Source organism: Erinaceus europaeus, assembly GCF_950295315.1.
Source record: "Erinaceus europaeus chromosome 6 unlocalized genomic scaffold, mEriEur2.1 SUPER_6_unloc_12, whole genome shotgun sequence".
Lineage (NCBI taxonomy): Eukaryota > Metazoa > Chordata > Mammalia > Eulipotyphla > Erinaceidae > Erinaceus > Erinaceus europaeus.
The window spans coordinates 19112-41324 of NW_026647117.1; the positions used below are offsets into that span (position 1 = coordinate 19112).

Below are 22213 nucleotides of genomic sequence, written 5' to 3' on the forward strand. Positions count from 1 at the left end.
ATATATATCTATATAATTTATATAATTATGTTACATATGTGTTATAGGTAACAAAATGTAACATAATATATTTAAATATATAATGTATAGTAAATATTATTTTTATTAAATTGTGTGATTTCATCCTATTATATAGCATAAAATTGAAATTCTAATATTTCTCAAGATTACTGGAACAGTATGGCCCAGATCTTTGGATTGGTAGAATGAGATTTGTATCTGGATCTGCTGGGCCATAAGCAGTCCTCCTCCTCCTATTCCTCACTGTTTTTTTATGCCTATTACCAAGATACCAACACAACTCAGAGCCAGTGGTGGGGAAAGTTGGATGGAAAGTGACTGTTGAGAGATGTGCCATCTTCTCTTGTGGCAGAGGCCCTGCAGTGAGGAAGGTGGGACCTGTATTCAGTGAGAGAGGATACCTATGGTCTACAAAGCATCATGACTTATCTTGGTGGCAAGTAACCAGAACACACCAGCACTTTATTGCAATACTGACTACAGACAAGGGCTGTAGAAGTCCTGCATTTTAGAGTCTATGGGATTAAGAGTACGTGGAGTTGAAGAATACAATGACCTGAACCCTGTGCTGCTCCTTCTAGACCTTGTACAATAACCCAGAATCTCCAAATGCATCACTGAAAGGAACTACTATTTGCTTCAGGGACCTGAACAGGTGTCTCTTCTCCTGTATCAGTATGTGCATCTCCTCACATTTGTGATGGCCAGTGGATGGCTAATGGCATGGCATGGCATGGCATGGCATTTTGATATGATGTCTGCGGTTCTGCTTACCTGTGTGCTTATTCCCATTAGGACCATAAGGTGTAAGACATATATGGGCAGGGAAAGACAGTTCAGGGACTATGAAATGGCTCTACTTGAACTACCATGTTCTAGCACATGTATCATAGAAGTCTGAAGATCCTAGACCTGCAACCACAGGGACAAATCTGACAAGGCATGCAAAGTGTTTTCTGTAACAGTATTTAGCTGAATATATAGAAAATTTCTAGTTATATCCTTTTTCTTTCTTTCTACCTCTCTTTCTTTCTCTCTTTCTTACTTTTTTTCTTCTTTCCCAGAGCATTTATTAGCTCTGGCTTATGGTGGTATGGGTATTAATTGAATCTAATACTTTAGAGCCTCATGCATAACCATTACACTGGTTCTCTTGACTATGATAGTATTCTTTTTTAAAGATTTTATTTATTTATTAATGAGAAAAATAAGAAAAGATAGAGGAAAAATACAGACATCACTCTGGTACATGTGCTGCTGATGATCTAAGTAGGGACATCTTGCTTAAGAGTCCAATGCCACATCAACTGCTCCACCTCTCAGACCACTTCTTTGTATTAGTCTTATTTTTATTTATTTAATTCTGAATGACAAGTCCATTGTATAAGAGAGGTACAATTCCACACAATTCCCACCGCCAGAGTTCTTTATCCCAACTCCTCCATTGAAAGCTTTCCTATTCATTACCTGCTCTGGGAGCATGGACCCAGGATCATTCTAGAATGCAGAAGGTAGAAGATCTGGTTTCTGTAATTTATTCTCTGATGGACTTGGACATTGGCAAGTCAATCCATACTCCCTGCCTGTTTCTATCTTTCCCTAGTGGGGCAGGGCTCTAGAGAGGTGGGGATCCAGAACACATTGGCGAGGTCACCTGCCAGGGGAAGTCCAGTTGGCATCATGGTAGAAACTGCAACTTGGTGGCTGAAAATAATTAAGATATAAAGGAGAACAAAGTTTTAATAATCAGTAACCTAAAGGTAAGAATATATACATGTAGCCATAAGTTATGGGAAAATATACACCTTAAGGTAAAAGTGCACAGTGCTGTACAGTGAATCAGTAAGTGCGGTAAGCAAGTGGAAAGATCTGTTAGAGATGAGTAGCTGAGTAAGTTGTGGTCTATATACACAGTGGAATACTACTCAACTATTAAAAATGGTGAATTCACCTTCTTCTCCCCATCTTGGATGAAGCTTGAAGGAATAATATTAAGTGAGATAAGTCAGAAAGACAAGGATGAATATGTCATGATCTAGCTTACATACAGAAGTTGAAAAACAAAATCAAAAGGGGAACCACTAACAGAACTTGGACTGGAGTTGGTGTATTGCAGCAAAGTAAAAGACTCTGGGATGGGTGAGGAGAGTCCAGGTCCTGGAACATGGGCAGAGGAGGACCTAGTGGGACTTGAATTGTAATGTGGAAAACTGGGAAACATGCATATACAAAGTATTGTGTTTAGCTGTCAACTGTAAACCATTAATCCCCCAATAAAGACACTAAAAAAACCTGTTAGTACTCTTATGCAGATTCCAAAAATGATACGGGCAAGTGTGATTGAAAAGAAAATTCATAAATTTCAGATCTCAGGAGGAACTAGAAAAGCATCTCTGCTAACTGACATTCTTTAACTGGGCTCTCTGTCTTTCTCCATAAAAATATATTTATTTATTTATTTATTTATTTATTTAATAGAAACAGTCAGAAATGTTGAGGGAATGGGAAAGTAGAGAGGGAGAAAAACAGAAAGACATCTGCAGCACTGCTTCATCACTTTTAAAGCTTTCCCCCTGCAGATGAGGACAAGTGCTGGAACCTGGGTCCTTGTGCAATGTAACGTGTGTGTGCTCTCACATGTGTGCCACCACCCAGCCTCTATTGGGATTTTTCTCTTTCTAGCACTACATTAACCCATTACCAAAGGTATGTGAATGTACTTGAAGTGTTGGTGTATCTGGTGGAACCAAAAGCATTTATTCTACAACTCTAGGATGTATCTGGTACAGAAAGTGTATCAAAGAAAGTGGTAGCCTCCAGGAGATCAACAGTCCTATAGTGTGGAAAAATGTTCACACATTACATTATGCAATTACTTTTAGTGTTGTCTTTCCCTGTCTGAATATGTCCCTTACCATCAGTTTCCAGAGGTCTGTTCCTATTGTGACATGATGCCCTTCCTTTTTGTTGTTACATAAATGTGTGTGTGTGTGTGTGTGTGTGTGTGTGTGTGTTTGTGTGTGTGTTCTTTCCCAGCTCCAGCTCCACAGGTGGAAAATCATCATTACAAGAACACATCCTGCCCCTACTTCTGAAATATTTTCTTTCAGCTAAAGTCTTCTCTAACCTTCTTTCACCTGTACACAATTTCAGGTTATTTGAAAGTCTGTCTTTTTTCACATCGTGGAACAATTATAAAAACACTCACATGTGAGGCTGACTAAGGCATTGGTAAAGAGATGGTCAGGGGTCACTATCCCAGGAGCTTCAGGCTCCCCAGGTGCCCCTGGGATATTCTGAAGGCTGAGGTATTTTACCCAGTAGCTACCAAGCCCATTTCTCAGGGCCCTGTGCTGGGGAAATGCTGCCTTGGGAGATGAATTTCTTGTGGTTGTGAGGTGTCTGCATAACTGAAATGGTTCATCTGCTCCTTTCTCACTTACTTGGGAATGTCCATCCTTTGCCCTGCAATGCTCACACTGTGGTAATTGACAGACCTCCTAGGTTGGGAAAGGCTCCAATTGCTCATCCTGACTCTGGGTCACTTTCTTGCCAGAATCTGTTAAGAAGAAATAGCTGGATTTGCTCTTAGCAAGGGTCTGGGATGAACCCTGGTGTGAGTGTGAGGGCTTCAACAAAAATCAACTGATTATTCCACTAACAAAAGGGATTTATCTGGACACCAAAAAAAAAAAAAAAAGCATTTGTAAAAGTGAAGTCTCATTATGGGACATGTGTGGACTTCTCCCACTTTATATGTACTTATAAATCCTGCTATATAAAGAGCAGCACCCCTCACTATGGCTTTTACTGGCATGCTGTGAGAAGAGACACCTCTGTTTCCCTAATTTTTAAAATATGTTTATTTACTATTGGATAGAGAAATTTAGAAGGGGTGGAGAGACATAGGGGTAAAGAGACAGAGATACACCACTTGTGAAGCTTTCCCCCCTGCAGATGGGGATACCAGGAGCTTGAACCCATGTCCTTGTACTCTGTAATGTGTGTGATTAGCCAGTCGAACCACTGCCTGGCCCTACAACCTCCATTTTCCCTTAGCCTTCGTGGGAACTCTCTCCTAGCCTTCTCTGTCCTCTCAAAGATTTTTAAAGATTTATTGTACTTACTACAAATGACAGAGTTTACTTGAGCAAGAGAGAAAGAGACAACCCAGAGCACCACTCTGGTACATGTAGCACTCGGGATTGTGGGGTGTCAGCTGAAGCTAAAGGTCTCCCTACCACATTTCAATAGGATTTAGGAATGCTGATTTATTTTTCCTCTTTAAACATTTTATTTACATGTTTATTTACTTATAAAATAAAATATTTTATTTACTTTATTGGAAGGTGACAGAGAAAAATTGAGGGAGGAAAGGGAGGGAGGGGAAGAGACAGACACTTGTAGCCCTGCTTCACCACTTGCAAAGCTTTCCCTTTGTAGGTGGGGGACAGGGGATTGAACCTGGATCCTTGCTCACTGTAATGTGTGCACTTAGTCAGATTTGTCATTGCCTGGATCTGGAATATTGATTTTCATAAGATTATAATTTATCTCATGATGAATGCTATATGGTCCCCCGAACACAATTTTGAAGCATCTCTCAAGCTAAAAACAAGTCTGTACTAGGCTCAGAGGCCAAGCTTGCTCTCTTCAGAGTAAGTGAAATAGAAGTGAGAAATGGATGAATGGATGAAGTGTGAAAAAAAAAGAGTGGGAAAAAGAGAAAAAGGAAGGAAAAGAGCCAGGGAAAAGATAGTACCTGAGCACCATCTGGATAAAGTAGATCATTAAAAGGAAATCTGGGGTCAGGAGGTGGCACACCAGTAAAGTGCACATGTCACTATGATCAAGGAGCCAGGCTTGAACCTTCCTTCCCCACTGCCTGGGAGAAGATTCACAAGCTGTGGAGCAGGCTGTAGATGTTACTCTCTCTCCATCTTTTTTTCTCTGCCTCAATCATAATTTAAAAAGAGGAAAATGGCTGCTGAGGACAGTGGATTCATTGTGTAGGCTCCCAGCCCCAGCAATTCCCAGTCAGGTGAGCAACTAAGTACCAAACTGTTTCCTCCCTTGTGCATGAAACCTGGCCTGTGGACATCATCTGCTTCTTATTACTCTATTCAGCCTTGCTGGCCACACCAATTGTACCTGAATACTGGTCACTAAGTTCTCCGGCTACTCACAGTGCCCTGGCTTTCTTTGCTCATCCCTGCTTATGTTGCTTCTGAAGAGGTAGTTGGAAGAGGGTCCAACTCAGGGAACTGCCTTCTCTCTAATCTTGCCTACACAGTATTCAATTCTCTTTATTCCTCTACATCAGTTATTCCCCCAATAAATGATGAGTCAAGTACTAATTATAACAGCCTTGGGCTGTTATTGATTTTGACTCAAAAAGTTTCACTTTCTCCAAATAGGGAATTAAGTACAATTTTATTTGCCACAGTAGCTTTTGGCTAAGTATGAAAGAAATGAGCACAACTCCAAATTGTTTCCATGAGATTATATTTTAACATTGTTAGCAATTGTTTCTGACATTATGCCTACTGATTTAAATTACAGTTCAACAAATTACTGCCTATGATATCTATGACTTCTTCTAGCGTTTGCCATATCTATGACTAATATCACTAGCTACCCCACATATTGTAGCAACAGAACAGAAATAGAGGCTTTAGGAGAAAAAAATAAAAGACCCAGAAATGGAGTGGCATGCTGACTAGAGCCTTGGACTCTTCACACAAGGTCCCAAGTCTAACCCCTGCATCTCGTGTGTTGAGTGATATTCTGGTCCCCTCTCTCCTCCTCTCAACAAGTCTTAAAATGAATCTTTAATTCAACTCTCTGAAGACTTAGCTGAGATCCACAGACTCAGATGTGCTTTGTTTTTTTTCCCTCCTCCAGGGTTATTGCTGGGCTCGGTGCTTGCACCATGAATCCACCGCTCCTGGAGGCCATTTTCCCCCCTTTTGTTGCCCTTGTTGTAGCTTCATTGTGGTTATTGCCCTTGTTGATGCAATTCGTTGTTGGATTGGACAGAGAGAAATGGAGAGAGGAGGGGAAGCCAGAGAAGGGGAGAGAAAGATAGACACCTGCAGACCTGCTTCACCGCCTGTGAAGCGACTCCCCTGCAGGTGGGGAGCCGGGGACTCGAACCGGGATCCTTACGCTGGTCCCTGCGCTTTGCGCCACATGCGCTTAACCCACTGCGCCACCGCCCGACCCCCCAGATGTGCTTTTTTAATATCCACAGGTGAAAGATGTGGACAATATGTTGTCTAACTTGGAAAAATACCAGTCAGATCTGTCCCACTTATTTCACTTTCCATTTATTTTTCACAGTACTACTCAACTCAGGTTGTGGTGATGTGAGGGAAAGAAATTGGAACTTCAGGCTAAAAGTTTGTTGAGCAGGTCAGGGTTGTATCTCCCTGATACACTAGAGATGACTTTTTATCACCAGTGTGCAGAGTTACAGAAACATACCTGACCACAAGCACAACAAAGAACACACATCAATCACTTGAACTACTGATCTAAATGATCAGGTAGATCTCTAGCCACTTCATCTGTTCCCAAAGGGGCTTGAAGTGGGGCAAATGTTTATGATATAAGTGTAACCAAGGGCTAGCTAAGGAACTCACTGAGATAGTGTGGGACTTTGCCATGTGTGTGGCCCAGGTTTGAGTAAAAGATCTACCGTATTGAGAGAAAGCATCAAGGCTGTGGTATCATTCTCTGCTTGTTTACCTCAAAATTAAAATAAGCAACCAAACACATTCATATGAAAATATTTTATTGACAGCTTTATGCCACAATAGACTGCTTCACAAATGAGTTCAAGACAGACAGGAATAAAAAATGTCAAGTTAATACTCTTCACCCTCATCATCTCCATTAGCACTATCTGCTCCAATCTCCTCATAATCCTTCTCTAAGGCAGCCATGTCCTCTCGGGCCTCAGAAAACTCTCCCTCCCCCATGCCCTCACCGATATACCAATGGACAAATGCACTCTTTGCAAACATTAGGTCAAACTTGTGGTTCAGCCGGGCCCAGGCTTCAGCAATGGCTGTGGTGTTACTCAGCAAGCACACAGACCGCTGGACCTTGGCCAGGTCTCCACCAGGGACCACAGTGGGAGGCTGGTAATTAATGCCAACTTTGAATCCAGTGGGGCACCAGTCCACAAACTGGATGCTATGCTTGTTCTTAATGCTGGCAATGGCAGCACTGACATCTTTGGCGACCACGTCACCACGGTACAACAGGCAGCAGGCCATGTATTTACCATGGCGAGGGTCACATTTCACCATCTAGTTGTTTGGCTCAAAGCATGCCTTGGTGATTTCTGGAACTGAAAGTTCTTCATGGTATGCTTTCTCAGCAGATATTACAGGGGCATAGGTGGTTAAAGGGAAGTGGATGCGGGGATAGGGCACCAAGTTGGTCTGGAATTCTGCCAGGTCAACATTCAGGGCTCCATCAAACCTGAGGGAAGCAGTGATGGAGGACGCTCCCTGACTAATAAGGCGATTGAGGTTGATGTAGGTTGGTCGTTCAATGTCCAGATTTCGACAACAGATGTCATAGGTGGCTTCATTGTCTACCATGAAGTCACAGTCACAATGCTCCAGGGTGCTGTGAGTGGTGAGGATGGAGTTGTAGGACTCCACGACAGCTGTGGACACCCAGGGAGATGGGTAGATGGAAAACTGGAGCTTGGACTTCTTGCCATAGTCGACAGAGAGACGCTCCATCAGGAGAGAGGTGAACCCAGAACCAGTTCCCCCACCAAAGCTGTGGAAAACCAGGAATCCCTGAAGACCTTCGCACTTGTCGGCCTGCAAAATAAATTAAGTCTTGAAGGTATCTACAGTGACTTTTCTGAATCTCTGATTACAGTGGCCAAGCTTATAAAAGAAATATGAATAATGCTTGTAAAACAGTCAGGACATTGAGGAATTTAAGTATTCAGAGAAACTTCACAATCAATTACTTGTTGGGGAAAATTCCACTAAAATGGCTATTTTATTTTTTATTAGTGATTTAATATTGATTTACAAAGTTATAGATAATGGGGTATAATTTCACACTGTTACCACCACCAGAGTTCCACACTCTCATTCCTTCCCCTGGAAACTGTATTAGTAATCCCAAGGTCACAGATATGGATTGGCCAATTTCCTTTTTTTTTTTTTGCCTCCAGGATTATCTCTGGGGCTTGGTTCTTTCTCTATGAATCCACAGTTTCTATGTTTTCTGGCTTTTTAAAAAATATTTTGATATGAGAGAAGTTGAGAGGGGAAGGGAAGACAGAGGGGAATAAAGATAGATACCTGCCACCTAACTAACCATTTATGAAGTGACCTCGCTGCATGTGAGGAGCTAAAGGCTTAAACCAGGATCTTTCAGTGGGTGCTTGTGCTTTGCAATATGTGCACTTAAACTGGCACACCACTCACTGCCAAGCCCCCAATTGACTTAATTCTATAACTAGCTGTACTTACACATATTTGCCCATTTTACTGTAGTCTTAACTTTTCTTTCTACATATATTACTATGTCCAAATGCCTTTCTTTTTTCCTCTTCTCTCTCTGGGTCCTGATGGAATTGGAGTTCTGAGCCCTCTGGTCATCTTCCCCTAATATTTCTCCCCCTCTGGGATTATACACCAATGTTCTTTATGGGGTATGGAAGGTGAATGTTCTGGCTTCTGTAATTGCTTCTCTGCTGGACATGGATGATGGCAGGTCAATCCATACCCCCAGTGAAAAAGGCTATTTAAAAAGTAAACTACCTTCATTTCTGAAATTAAAGGAATCACAAGATCTGTAATGACTGTATAGTTTATTTTTGAAACAGAATGTAATCTTTGTTGCCCTTGGTGTGACCACAGAGCAAGGGAAACTTATCAGTTGGAGTGTGACCAAGATAGCCTGTAACCACTGCCTCTGTGTAATGGATACTTCAGAAAGATTTATCAAACAGAAGGGAAAACACAAAGCAGAATTAGGTGTAATGCACCAAAGTAAAAGACTCAGGTTGGGGGGGGCGAGTGTTTAGGTCCTGGAATGTGATAGTAGAGAAGGGTGGGGGTGGAGGGGGGTGTTAGATTATTATGTGGAAAACAGAAATGTTACCCATGTACAAACTACTATAGTTTACTGTCAACTGCAAACTATTAATCCCTCAATAAAGAAAAAAGAGTTGGTAACAAGTTTCTGAGCAGGAATATATCAGAACCATCAAGTTCCAATGGAATCAGGTACTGGAGTCAGGTCAGGTCTAGGTCTGGCTCCAGCAGGTTCCTTTCTGTGTGGTTTTAACAAAGTTAATTATTCAGTTTTATATATTTCACTAAATACTAACTTGAAACAGTGATCAGCACAGTAAGGAGTAGTTACCAGAAAGAAAGTTGATAAAAGTGATTATTACAATTCAAGACCCCCCCAACACACACACACACACCTCACTGGGGTTTCCTACTTACATGGGAAGTGTTGGCTGACAAACTAGTATTCTATGAAAGGTTGCTAAAAATGGTATCTAACACTCACCTATCAAAAGGTGTTCAGATTTGTGGACATTCTCCACTGACCTCTGTGAGACCCATTTATAAACCATGATGGTTATTGTTCTTAAATGTCATCAAAATAAAACAGAAAAGAGAAGCTGGTCTTGCTGCAAATAGTTGTGCCATAGCCCAAGAGTGTCTCGGCTGAGAGTCTAGATGTTCAGTGAGGGCCATCAGTGTGCGAAGAGTTCTTGTAGTTAGTCCCACGCCACATTGAGCAAGTGATGTTATCTTATCAGTTTCCGAATCTGATCGGAGACAGGGTCTATAACCTCCCTGCCCAAGCTGTAATGTCCACGAGCATAGTTATTAGCAGCGTCTTCCTTGCCCGTGATGAGCTGATCAGGGTGGAATAGCTGGCAGTAGGGGCCACTGCGAATTTCATCTGCAAAGGGAAATCATAGAAGCCTCTCACCACTAGCCCTGTGTAAGAAGACCCAGCCTTAAGGTGTCTGTGGAGTCCCAGGACACACCCCTGGGATCTCACCCAGGTTACAGGCCAACTCACCAATGACTGTGGGTTCCAGGTCTACAAACACTGCCCTTGGTACACGATTGCCAGTGCTAGTTTCACTAAAAAAGGTGCTGAAGGATTCATTTCCATCCCCAGTGGACCTGTCACTGGGCATCTGGCCATCAGGCTGGATGCCGTGTTCCAGGCAGTAGAGCTCCCAGCAGGCATTACCGATCTGGACACCAGCCTGGCCAATGTGGATAGAGATGCACTGACGCTGTGGGAGGAAGATGCCCATATATATTATATATATTTATTTATCTGATTGGTTTTTTAACCAAAGCACTGCTCAGTTCTGGTTTGTGGTGGTAGGGAGGGGAGAAATTGATTCTGGAACATTGGAGCCTCAGGCATGAGAGTCCCTGAATAACCATTGTGCTATTTACCCCCTCTGCAGGTGAACTATTTATGAATGATTCACTCTCAGGGTTCTGGTTGGTGTACCTGGTTGTGTGCAAAAATTAATGTGCAAAGAAACTGGCTCTAGGGAAACATCACAAGTGGTAAAGCAAAGCTGTGTCTCTCTTTCCCTTACGACCCATCCCATCCTTCTCAATTTCTGTCTATCCTATCAAACAGAAGGGAAAAAAATGGTCACCAGCAGGAAAAGTGGATTCATGTAGGTAAGGAGATCAGCAATAACCCTGGTAGGGAAAACAAAAGACTTCCAGGGTGGAGCTATGGTGGCCTATTCACAGAAAGTTGTCCCTTCACCAGAAAACAAATGTTGATATTATAACAAAATAACTAAACAAATTTCATCAGAGAACATCTGGGTTTTTTGGTAAAGAAAGGATCATTAATATTTGAAAGTCATTGATTGTGTGGACTCCAGGAGCCGGGGGAAGGGAGAAAAGGACATTAACAGAAACGCAGCATTGAGAGTGGGGATATATAGCATACTGGATATGCAAAGAAACGTGGCTGAGGCTCTGAAGTCCCAGGTTTAATACCCTGTACCACTATAATCCAGTGATGAGCAGTGCTCTGGTATAAATAAATAAATAAATAAATAAATAAATAAATAAATAAATGCAGCATTGCTTAGACATCAGCTACCATATTTGCATTTGCTTTAGATCCACCTGGTGGATATTAAAGGGCCTCCTGGAAGCCATTCAGGAACCTAGTGGTTTAAGAGAGTTTAAGTTACTGTTTAGGGATATAGAAGCCACAATCTATTGTGTGAACCCCAGAGGGTCCATCCAGGAGCACTAGGGAAATGATTTTTCTTCCTTCATGGCAGCCAAGAAGCTTACCAAAGTGTAAGTTGTCCCAAATGGCATAGAAACCCTGGTGAATGGGATCAGACCACCCTGCAAGGAGGAAAGTGACTTTTACTTCAAAGCAGAGTTCCCACTTTTAGGAATCAATCTGGAAATAGTAGGAGGTCTGGAATCCCCCTACCCCTCCCCTGCCCCTGACAGACTGTTTAAGGGACATCAGGTGTCATAATACTGCAGTACTATTTCATCCCCATTGCAACTCAAATATAAGGCAGAACCCAGCACCATTTGCTGGCCAACAACAGAAACCAAACAGATGTGTAAAACTAGGAAAATGCGGGTGCTGCATAACCAAGAAATTCAATGATACAGTTACAGAAGAGCTATCAGCAGAGGAAGAATTTAGCAACTGCATTGTCAGGAAATTTGAAGAAACAGATTAAGAAGGAAGCGACTTTAAAGTGTCCCTTGATAGTAAAATGGAAAACTTGAAAACAGTTATAGGGGATGAAGGACACTTTGTATACATTCCACTCTCAAGTAACAAGTAAAGGAATTAGACTTACCCACATAGAACAGACAATATCAGAAATAGAAGACAGGGAGTCGGGCGGTAGCACAGCGGGTTAAGCGCAGGTGGTGCAAAGCGCAAGGATGGGCATAAGGATGCGGGTTCGAGCCCCCGCTCCCCACCTGCAGGTGAGTCGCATTATAGGCGGTGAAACAGGTCTTCAGGTGTCTTTCTCTCCCCGTCTTCCCCTCCTCTCTCCATTTCTCTCTGTCCTATCCAACACCAACAACAACAATAAAAAAACAAGGAAAACAGAAGGGAATAGATAAATAGTAAAAAAAAAAAAAAAAGAAAAAAAAGAAAAAAGAAAAGAAAAGAAATAGACAAACTAGCTATACTCTTTGAATTCAAAGTAGGAGGAGAAAAATAACCTTTAGGAAAAATGAAGCAACTCTTAATTTTTTTTACATTTATTATCTATTCCCTTTTTTGTCCTTGTTTTACTGTTATAGTTATTATTGGTGCCATCATTGTTGGATAGGACAGAGAGAAATGGAGAGAGGAGGGAAAGACAGAGAGGGGGAGAGAAAGATAGACACCTGCAGACCTGCTTCACCACCAGTGAAGTGACTCGTCTGCAGGAGGGGAGCTGGGGGCTTGAACCGGGATCCTTACACCAGTCCTTGTCCTTTGTGCCACATGTGTTTAACATGCTGTGCTACTGCCCGACTCCCATGAAGCAACTCTTCAAGAGGATTAAAGACTATTATGAAAGTAATATCAGGATTATGAGTGTCTCAGAAGGAAAGGATAAAAAGGAAGGGAGCAAAGACTACATTTAAGGAAAGGATAACAGAACATTTCCAAATGTGTGATTTGGTCAGAAGGCAGATGTTCAGGAAGGAGACAGAACTCTCAAATTTCTAAACCCAAATAGGATTACATTAAGAAACATCACTGTGAAATTATATAAAGTAAAAGAATAAAGTGATTCACACACACACACACACACACACACACACACACACACACACACACACACACACACACACACAGTATAGTCAGATTCACAGAAGATTTTCCTGCAGGAACCATGGAGGCCAGGAGAGAGAAGTGGTATATTCAAGGTTTTAAAACAATAGGGTATGAAGAACACTTTGAATTCCTTCCAGTATCAAATAGCAAGTAAAATAAGTAGACTCAGCCATGTATAAGAGAGCATCAGAAACAGAAGACAAACTGGCTACACTCTCTAAAAATGTGCCAGTCTCACACATTTTATGCTAGAAGACTATCATTCAAATATGCAAGAGCAATCAAAACAGTGCCAGACATACAAAAACAAAGGAGTTTGCCATCGCCAGACTTGCTTTGCAAGAGTTACTGAAAGGAATGTCACAGAGAAATAAAAAAGGAACATTGAACACTCAACAAAGTGATACATAGTAAAACAGATCATAGAGCACAGCCATAAAAATATGAGACATCAAGGACTGGGGTGGTGGTGCACTTGGTTGAGTGCACATGTAAAATGGGCAAGGACCCAAGTTTTAGACACTGGTCCCCACCTTCAAGGGGAAAGCTTTGCAAGTGGTGAATCAGCATTACAGGTGTCTCTCCATCTCTCTCCCTCTCTATCTCCCCATTCCTCTCAATTTCTGGCTATCTCTATCCAATAAGTAAATAAAAGTAATTAAAAATTAAAATATAACCATTTACAAAAGATATGAAACAACTTTAAAATATGAAAGAAGTGGTAATGGATAAATCTTGCTAGTGAAAAGAACAATGAGAAAAGAACATTTTTTCAAAAGATTCTTTTAGGCTGAGAAGACAGCATAATGGTTATGCAAGAAACTTTCATGCTTTTTTAAAGTTTTTTTAAATGTATTTTTAATATTTATTTTTATTTATTTATTCCCTTTTGTTGCCCTTGTTTTATTGTTGTAGTTATTATTGTTGTCATTGTTGTTGGATAGGAAAGAGAGAAATGGAGAGGGGAGGGGGAAGACAGAGAGAGGGAGAGAAAGACACCTGCAGACCTGTTTCACCACTTGTGAAGCAACACCCCTGCAGGTGGGGAGCCAGGGCTTGAACCGGGATCCTTATGCGGGTCCTTGTGCTTAGCGCCACCGGCACTTAACCCACTGCGCTACAGCCCGACTCCCTCATGCTTTTTTTAAAGAAAGGATTAATTAACAAAAAGGAAAAAAAAAGAACATTAGTGGAAAACTAGTGAAATCCATAAAAAGCTTGGAGATTAGTTCATAGTTATGTATCATTGTCAATATTCCAATTTTGACAAATGTACCTGGCTAAGTCATATGTTAACACTTGGGGACACTGCATGAAGGATAGTAGTGGTTCTTTTGCAGCTTTTCTGTAATTCTTAAATCACTTCCAAATAAAATGTTTATTAAAAATAAAACCTCAAAAAAAAGAAACTTTCATGCCTGTAGCTCTAAAGTCCCAAATACAATTTCCAGCATTACTATAAGCTAGAGTTGAGCAGGACTCTGGTCTCTACTGTCTCTTTATATATTTCTCTCATAATAATTTTGTTTATTTTTTGAAGACTGTTAGGATTTCAGTTCCTGGTGCAAGATGGTGAAGGTGCACCTAGGTGGGGGGGGGGGCAGGTTAGAGTGTTTTGCAGAGAACTGAGAAATTTTACACATGTACCAAAAACTGTATTTACTGTTCATGAGTTAGGTGGTAGAACAGCAGGTTTAGGGCACATGGCACAAAGCATAAGGACTGGCCTAAGGATTCCAGTTCGAGCCCCCAGATCCCCACCTGCAGGGGAGTTGCTTCATAGGCAGTGAAGCAGGTCTGCAGGTGTCTATCTTTCTCTCCCTGTCTTCCCTTCCTCTCTCCATTTCTCTCTGTTCTATCTAACAATGATGACATCAATAACAATCATAACCACAACAATAAAAATCAAGGGCAACAGAAGGGAAAATAAATGAAAACCTCTTAGATGTATTTACATTAAACCTATGTAATACTTTCATGTATAATGCATTCACACACATAGAGTTCTCTATGTATTTTTAAATGAAGTAATTATCTCTAGTATGTTTGAGTCTCTCCTACAACTCTGTTTTGTTTTTTAATCCCTTCTATATGTAATACTTTGAGGTTATTTAATTTGATATATGTGTTCAAGGATTCTTATTACTGTTTACATCTATAGCCAAATTACCTACATTTCTAAACCAGATGGCTTAGCTTATATGTTCAATATAAAGAACTGAAATACATGGACTTGTATAGGTTTAAAAAGTCAGATTTTGGCAAAATTATAGTGGTTATCTTTGAAGGGAGGTGGAGAGTGGTGAGAGTACTGAATGTGGTGGTTGGTGTGGTATGGAACTACACGCTTTTGTAATCTTATGATATTTTAAACCATTTAATGACTTATAAAAATTAAAAAAACAAATTAACCAAAAAGAAAAGAAATGACTCATACCTGACTAAGTAACCAGCTTTTTGTATAATTATCTTTCTGGAAGCCTCTCCTGCTCAAGGACTATTTCCCAAACATGTTTTGTGAAAGACAGTTCAGAGACATGCTTTGGGAATCCAGAGATATTAATGAACTGCTAGGTTAAGACTAGAGACCGCACCCTAGTTTTGTAGCTGCAATTGATATTCAGAGTAAGGACTATACCATTTTACAAGGACAGAGTAGTAGCTCTTGCACCATTTCCCTCAGCATCTGGGAAAAAGCCTGGTGAGAACGCCAATGCATGCAAAATTCCTCCTTCCAGCTCTCATTCATTCTGATAACTTTGTACCTTTTGAGTTCACCTGGTCTTTCTTTAGTCCTATTCTTGTAGAAGAACTTTTCTTTCTCTATTTAAAACTAGCTTGAATCAGCAAACTACAGTCAAATGATTCATTTAGAAAATGCCAGATAAGCAGAAGTTAGGTACATTCTAAATATTGGAAGCATATAACCTTGTGGAACACATCTTTTTAAACAGCATTTTCCTTTTACTACCAACACTCCTGAGGGAAGAGGAGTGTTCACAAAGACTTTGCTGTTTCCTAGTAAAATACATATTTATCAGAGTGAAGAAATTGTACAGTTTTTTAGAGTTTAATAATACCAGGAAACTGCTTTCCTTTTCTTGCTAAGCAAAGCCACCCATTAGTTACCAAAATCACTCCCAGTTAACAAAGAGAATGAACAGAAAACTTATATGTAAACACATGAAAAAAGGGGGGAAAAGGGTGCCGATTATAATTCATTATAAGCCATAAAAGATAATTTTAGACATCCAAATTATCACCAGCAAATATCCCATTGCATTTCTCCTTGAGCCAGAGGATTTCAAGCTTTCAAAAGTTGTGAAAAGGAAAGTAAAGAACTTTCCACACTAGCTAAGCTTTTTTTTCTTTTTTAAAAATATTTATCCCCTTTTGTTGCCCTTGTTTTATTGTTGTAGTTATTATTGTTGTTCTTGATGTAATTGTTGTTGGATAGGACAGAGAAATGGAGATAGGAGTGGAAGACAGAGAGGAAGAGCGAAAGATAGACACCTGCAGACCTGCTTTACCTCTTATTTATTTATTTATTTTTATTTTTTATATTTATTTTATTTATTTATTCCCTTTTGTTGCCCTTGTTGTTTTATTGTTGTAGTTATTATTGTTGTTGTCATTGTTGGATAGGGCAGAGAGAAATGGAGAGAGGAGGGGAAGACAGAGAGGAGGAGAGAAAGATAAACACCTGCAGACCTGCTTGACTGCCTGTGAAGTGACTCCCCTGCAGGTGGGGAGCTGGGGTTCGGGATCCTTATGCCGGTCTTTGTGCTTTGTGCCACCTGCGCTTAACCCGCTTCTCTACAGCCCGACTCCCCTACTTTACCTCTTGTGAAGCAACTCCCCTGCAGGTGGGGGGGCAGAAGAGTCAAACCAGGATCCTTATTCCGGTCCTTGTGTTTTGTAGCCACTTGCCCTTAACCCTCAGCACTACCTCCCAACTCCCTCTAGCTAAGCTTTCTAAGGGGCCATTACCATAACCTGAGGTAATGTCTTCAGTTATCACCACCTTTGAGTTTTGATCCTTCTTTCCACATCCACTTCCATAAAACAGACATGGTACTCTAACCAAGTCGGCAAACTCACTGTCACTGGTGTGCTCTTCCTTTCTCATTCAGACTGTATTTGTGTGTGTGTGTGTGTGTGTGTGTGTGTGTGTGTGTGTAGTGGGGGGTTATTCTAGTGAACCCATGCATAGCAATAGCCCACTACTATATCATGCTCAATTTTAACTAGACTATTTCACAGCTCCAGAAAACTGGAGACAATTGGATATCTGTTTATGGCTGTCCCCAAGGCCAGGGTTATAAAATACCTGAAAGGGGTAGTCAGGCGATAATGCAGTGGGTTAAATGCATGTGGCACGAAGTGCAAAGACCAGTGTTAAGGATCCCCACCTGAAGGGGAGTCACTTCACAAGAGCTGAAGCAGGTCTGCAGGTGTCTGTCTTTCCCCCTCTCAGTCTTTCCCTCCTTTCTCCATTTCTCTGTCTTATCCATCAATAGCAACCACAATAAAACAGGTGCAACAAAAGGAAATAAATAAATACTAAAAACAAACAAACAAACAAAAAACACCTGAATAGATCCTGTAATAGAGACTAAGGGCTTCTTTGACTGAAGAAGAGCTTTCTGTGGTTCCCAACTTTCTTTTATCCTGCTGCAGTATAATCTGCATCTTACAAAGCCATGTGGCTACAGCTCTGCTCTCCTGTGCTCACCCCCCTGGAATTTAGGCAGGTAAGTGGCACAAGGTGGAATCAGTATAGATCTAATTTAAAACCAGCAGTTGTCTCATCAAAAACAAATGAAGGGGGTCGGGAAGTAGCACACGTGTCACACAGCATGAGGGCTGGCATAAGGATCCTGGTTCAAGGCCCAGGCTCCCCACCTGTAGGGGAGTCCCTTCACAGGGAGTGAAGCAGGTCTGCAGGTGTCTTTCTCTCCCCTTCTGTCTTCCCATCAAATCCCCTTTTTTCTCTGTCCTATCCAATAACAAACAGGATTAACAATTAACAATAATAACCACAATGAGGCTACAACAACAAAGGCAACAGAAAGGGGGGAAAATGGCCTCTAGGAGCAGTGGATTCATGGTACAGGTATTGAGTGATCCCCAGCAATAAGCCTGGAGGCAAAAAACAATTAAATTAAAAAAAAGAAACAGTTTTAATTTAACCAGGAGGCCTCATTAGGTCTGTTGTTTTTGCTCTCCTGCCCTTTTAAAGGTCTCAGCACTCCCTAACTTGCTCCATCTAGTATCTTTTGGTGAAAAGCACTCAAGTACTTTATTACAGTCAGAAATACTTTTGTAACTGTGTGCTAGTCTCTGAAGGAGCAACAGATCAACTAATCACTGTTAATTGTTCTTCACTAGATATTTGTAAGCCCACTATTAAATCACCCATTAAAAAAGAATAGATACTGTTGTAATATTTGACACACAATTGTTTTAAAACATGGCTTATTTTTGGATACAAACTCAAAGACAGTTGTTTCCAATACCTATGGGAAGCATACTCAAGTTGTATATAATTTCATGCTTTTTTAAAACCCAAGAGGTTGTCAGTCCTGGTCTACTCTGGTTTTATAGGAAACCATCTTTTTTTTTTAATTCTTACACATTTTATTGTGTCTAGTGATGTTAGAAAAATGCTTAGAATGACACAATAGGAAGCTGACTATATTCTTTCATGCATCATAATGTCTCCTGAAGGATCTCACTAGACCAGAGATACTCAACCCTTAGCTTGCATTAGAACCACCCAGAACATTCTTAAAAACAGACTGCTGACAGAGAGCGGAACTTTTGCTTGTCTGATACCTTCAGAGTTGGTGAGGATTCTTCCCATCTTAGAAACATCTTCCAATTTCACCCAGATATAATATTCTAAGAGTAGAACAACACCTTCTTTTTGGATTCATTAAATCACACTATTTCTCACATACTGGAGATAGTTAATAAATAATTATTTTAAAAATTCTGGGATTAGCAGAGTCGCATATTTGGCTAATAGGGCTCTAGGGGGCCTCAGTTAACAGTAAAGTCAGCTACCAAAGAGAAGAGTCTAATTCCATCTGTTAGCTTTGTCGTTTTCTTTTTCTTTTTTAATTTATTTTTTATTTAAGAAAGGATAAATTAACAAAACCACAGCTTTGCTATTTTTATGCAGTTGGGAGATTCTACTTTTGAATTTGAAAATAAACATTTTTCTTCAACAAAATGTTATTCAGGTGTATGTATGCATCAAATCCTAATTCCTTTCCTTTATGTGCAAGTAGCCAAAATAGGATAAGATCTAACAAATTGTTAAATCTAGGAGAAATTATATATTGAACTTTCCTTTAAATTCAATTAACTTGTATTTACATTGACTTTAATGCCTGTGAATATATGTGACTGGGAAGTTGTTCAGTGGTAAAGCTCATCCCTTACAAATGTGGCAGGTCTAAGTTTCTATCCCTGAAGAACATAAAAAAGAAAACCAGATCATAAATGAATGCTACTATGGTCTCTCTCATAGAAATGTACAAAGACATCCCAACTTCAACAAGGCAGCTAAAACTAGACAAAATTTGTTCCTTATAATGGAAGTGTCTTTTTTTTTTCTTTTTAATTTCCCTAGCAGCTAAGGCAAAACTGGCTCATGTCTACCAAAACTGCTTCTTTCTTTCTGACACCCAACAGATTTACACTTCCTTCCCTTCCTTGTAGGTGTGGCTGTGTTCATAAAATTCTTGCCAAGAAATGTGGCTATGAAGGGTGTAAACTACAGCCACCTGGAGTGAGCCACACACACACAAAAAAAAAATTCTCACAGCATTCCTTGCTCAGAGCAGGACAGACAAGAAGATAGAAGGAACCTGTTCTTTGAATGACCCTATGGAACAGAATAATCCACACCCTCCACTATCTTTACTTCGGCAAGAAATAGACCTCTATTGAACTAACCTATTAAGATGGAGAGATTTTTTTTCTGTTGGAATTGCTTTTAGCTCTCCAACCAACATCCTAAATTAGTATTCTGTAGCTGATTCCTGTCATCATATCATTAAGGAGCACATTTTGATAAAAGTATCACCTGCAACAATTTAGAAGTCAAACAACATAGGAATTCGTTTGCTAAAGTTATCCCTTATAAAGAGGAATTGGATTGTGATAGTTAATGACTGCCTTCGCACAAGGATAATGAGAATGCAACTAGTATTGAGTAATTCTATTTTTCTTTTCCTTTATGATTTATTTATTGGTCAGAGAAAGAGAAGATCAGAGCTTCACTACAGCAAATTTAGTGCTAAGGATTGAAGTCAGTAACTCCTGCTTCAGGTTCCAAGATCTATTTTTGTACCTCCTTCTTGGGAATGAGAATTTCTAAGTAGAGACAAAAGGAAAATAAATAAAGGGATTTTGCAATTTGTAAAAACTGATAGCCATCTGAACTTAGCAATAGAAAGACAGCTGGTTTAGAAAAGTCAATTAAACAAAATGACTTGGGTTCACATGGTAGAAAGACTGGTAAAGCATACAAGTTACTAGGTTCAAGGACCCTCCTTCAACTTCCAAATCTCCATCTGCGTGTGGGAATTTTCAGTGGGATAGGTTGCAAGACTCTCTCTCTCCTTATTTATCTTTGTCACTATTATAATTAAAAATAAAGTAAAATAAAATAAAATAAAATACCATGCAGTGGCTCAGTCAGTAAAGTGCACGTGTTACATAGTTCAAGGACCAGGGTCCCTGCCTTCAACGGGAAAGCTTTAGAAGCAGTCCTATAAGTGACTCTCTATCTCTCTCTATCTTCCTATTTCACATCATGTTTCTCTGTCTCTAATATATATATATTTAAATAATCTTGATATATAAGGTTTTTTTTAATGACTAATGAAAATTATGACTTTCTCATATAGACATCTAGCCCAAGCAATAATTCTGGTAGTAAAAATGACAAAAACAATATTTTTTGTAGTTACTGTTGTTATTGATGTCATTGTTGTTGGATAGGACAGAGAGAAATGGAGAGAGAAGGGGAAGACAGAGAGGGAAAGAAAGACAGGCACCTGCAGACCTGCTTCACTGCCTGTGAAGCGACTCCCCCACAGGTGGGGAGCTGGACCATGATTCATCCTTTCATGCACTTGTCTTTTTTAAAACCTGGCTTAAATAGAAGGCTTCAGACCCAGACAAGTCACTGAAAGTTTAAATGAAGATTAGACAAGGCAACAGTTAATACCCTTCATAGGAGGAGTCCACTTGATGCAACTGAAGTTCTCCCCAAGCTCTAGATACAGGTGACTCAGCAGAGAGAGCCACCACCACCCCCTGCCACAGAACTCACAGGGATGCTGGCTAGAGCATGCCAGAAGTATTAGCATCTCCTGTGGAAGCATAGGAGGTGTTCCAAGAGTCCCTCAGGACAGTGGGAAAGTAAGTCACTATGGCAGGAGGGGGAGGATCCTTAGTTTCTGTAAGTAAGTCCTTAGTGGCAGTAAGCCATGGGAGGGGTCCTTCTTGCTGGGATCTCCTGAGGCCCAGGAGGAGGCACTCAGGTGAACTCGTCTTGCCAGACCAGATAAGATGACAGCCTTGATGCAGCTCAAAGTGCAGCTGAAGTCCTGCCACCCCAGGGGCCCTGGAGCCAACCCCTGCCCCAGCCCCTTCATATTTACCATGACTAGGACTTTATAGGTCTCAGTAGCTCTGGAGAAGGCAGGTGATGTTCTCCCACAGACAAGCTGCACGGAATCTAGGAATAGATGCAACAGAGTAGCCCTGTCCCTCACTGGCCTTATATAGTCTTCCTCATCTACCATAAGTGCAGAGAGCTGGAGCCAAACTCTTTAAAGGGGCCAGGAGAACTAGGAAGAGGAGACACGTGGGCCTGAGGATGGGCAGGATGAAAGAGAAGAGCCTAGAGGAGCATCTTCACTGACTTCAGTGAGTGGGGGCTGCGGTGGCAGGTAGGCAAAGTCTGGGGAGCTCAGGTGCCAGATAAGGGCAGCTGCAACCACAGTCATCTCCCCTGCTGCTCCCCTCAAGGCTACCCCTGTCATGGTGACTGGGACCTGTGTGGCTGCTAGCCACCCCTGCCACAGAACTTCCTAGAAGGCGCGGCCTAGAGTTCCTGCCCAGCACTTTTGGCCTTCACAGCCTACCTGCTGGGCCACAGGTGACTTCTCACCTCAAGGCTCTTAAATACCATCATATGGCCCTAAGAACATTCATCTGTTTGATTGGTTTTCTCATTTTTTTTCTCCCTTCTTTTTTCTCCTCTCCCCTTCTCTCCCTTGTACACCCCTCCCCTCCTCTCCTGTCC

At 40.9% G+C, this 22213-nt stretch overlaps 1 pseudogene; it reads right to left on the bottom strand.

The window, feature by feature from the left end:
• Window positions 1-6890: 6890 nt before the first annotated feature.
• On the bottom strand, window positions 6891-21614 carry LOC103128156 (tubulin alpha-1C chain-like; annotated as a pseudogene).
• Window positions 21615-22213: the final 599 nt, after the last annotated feature.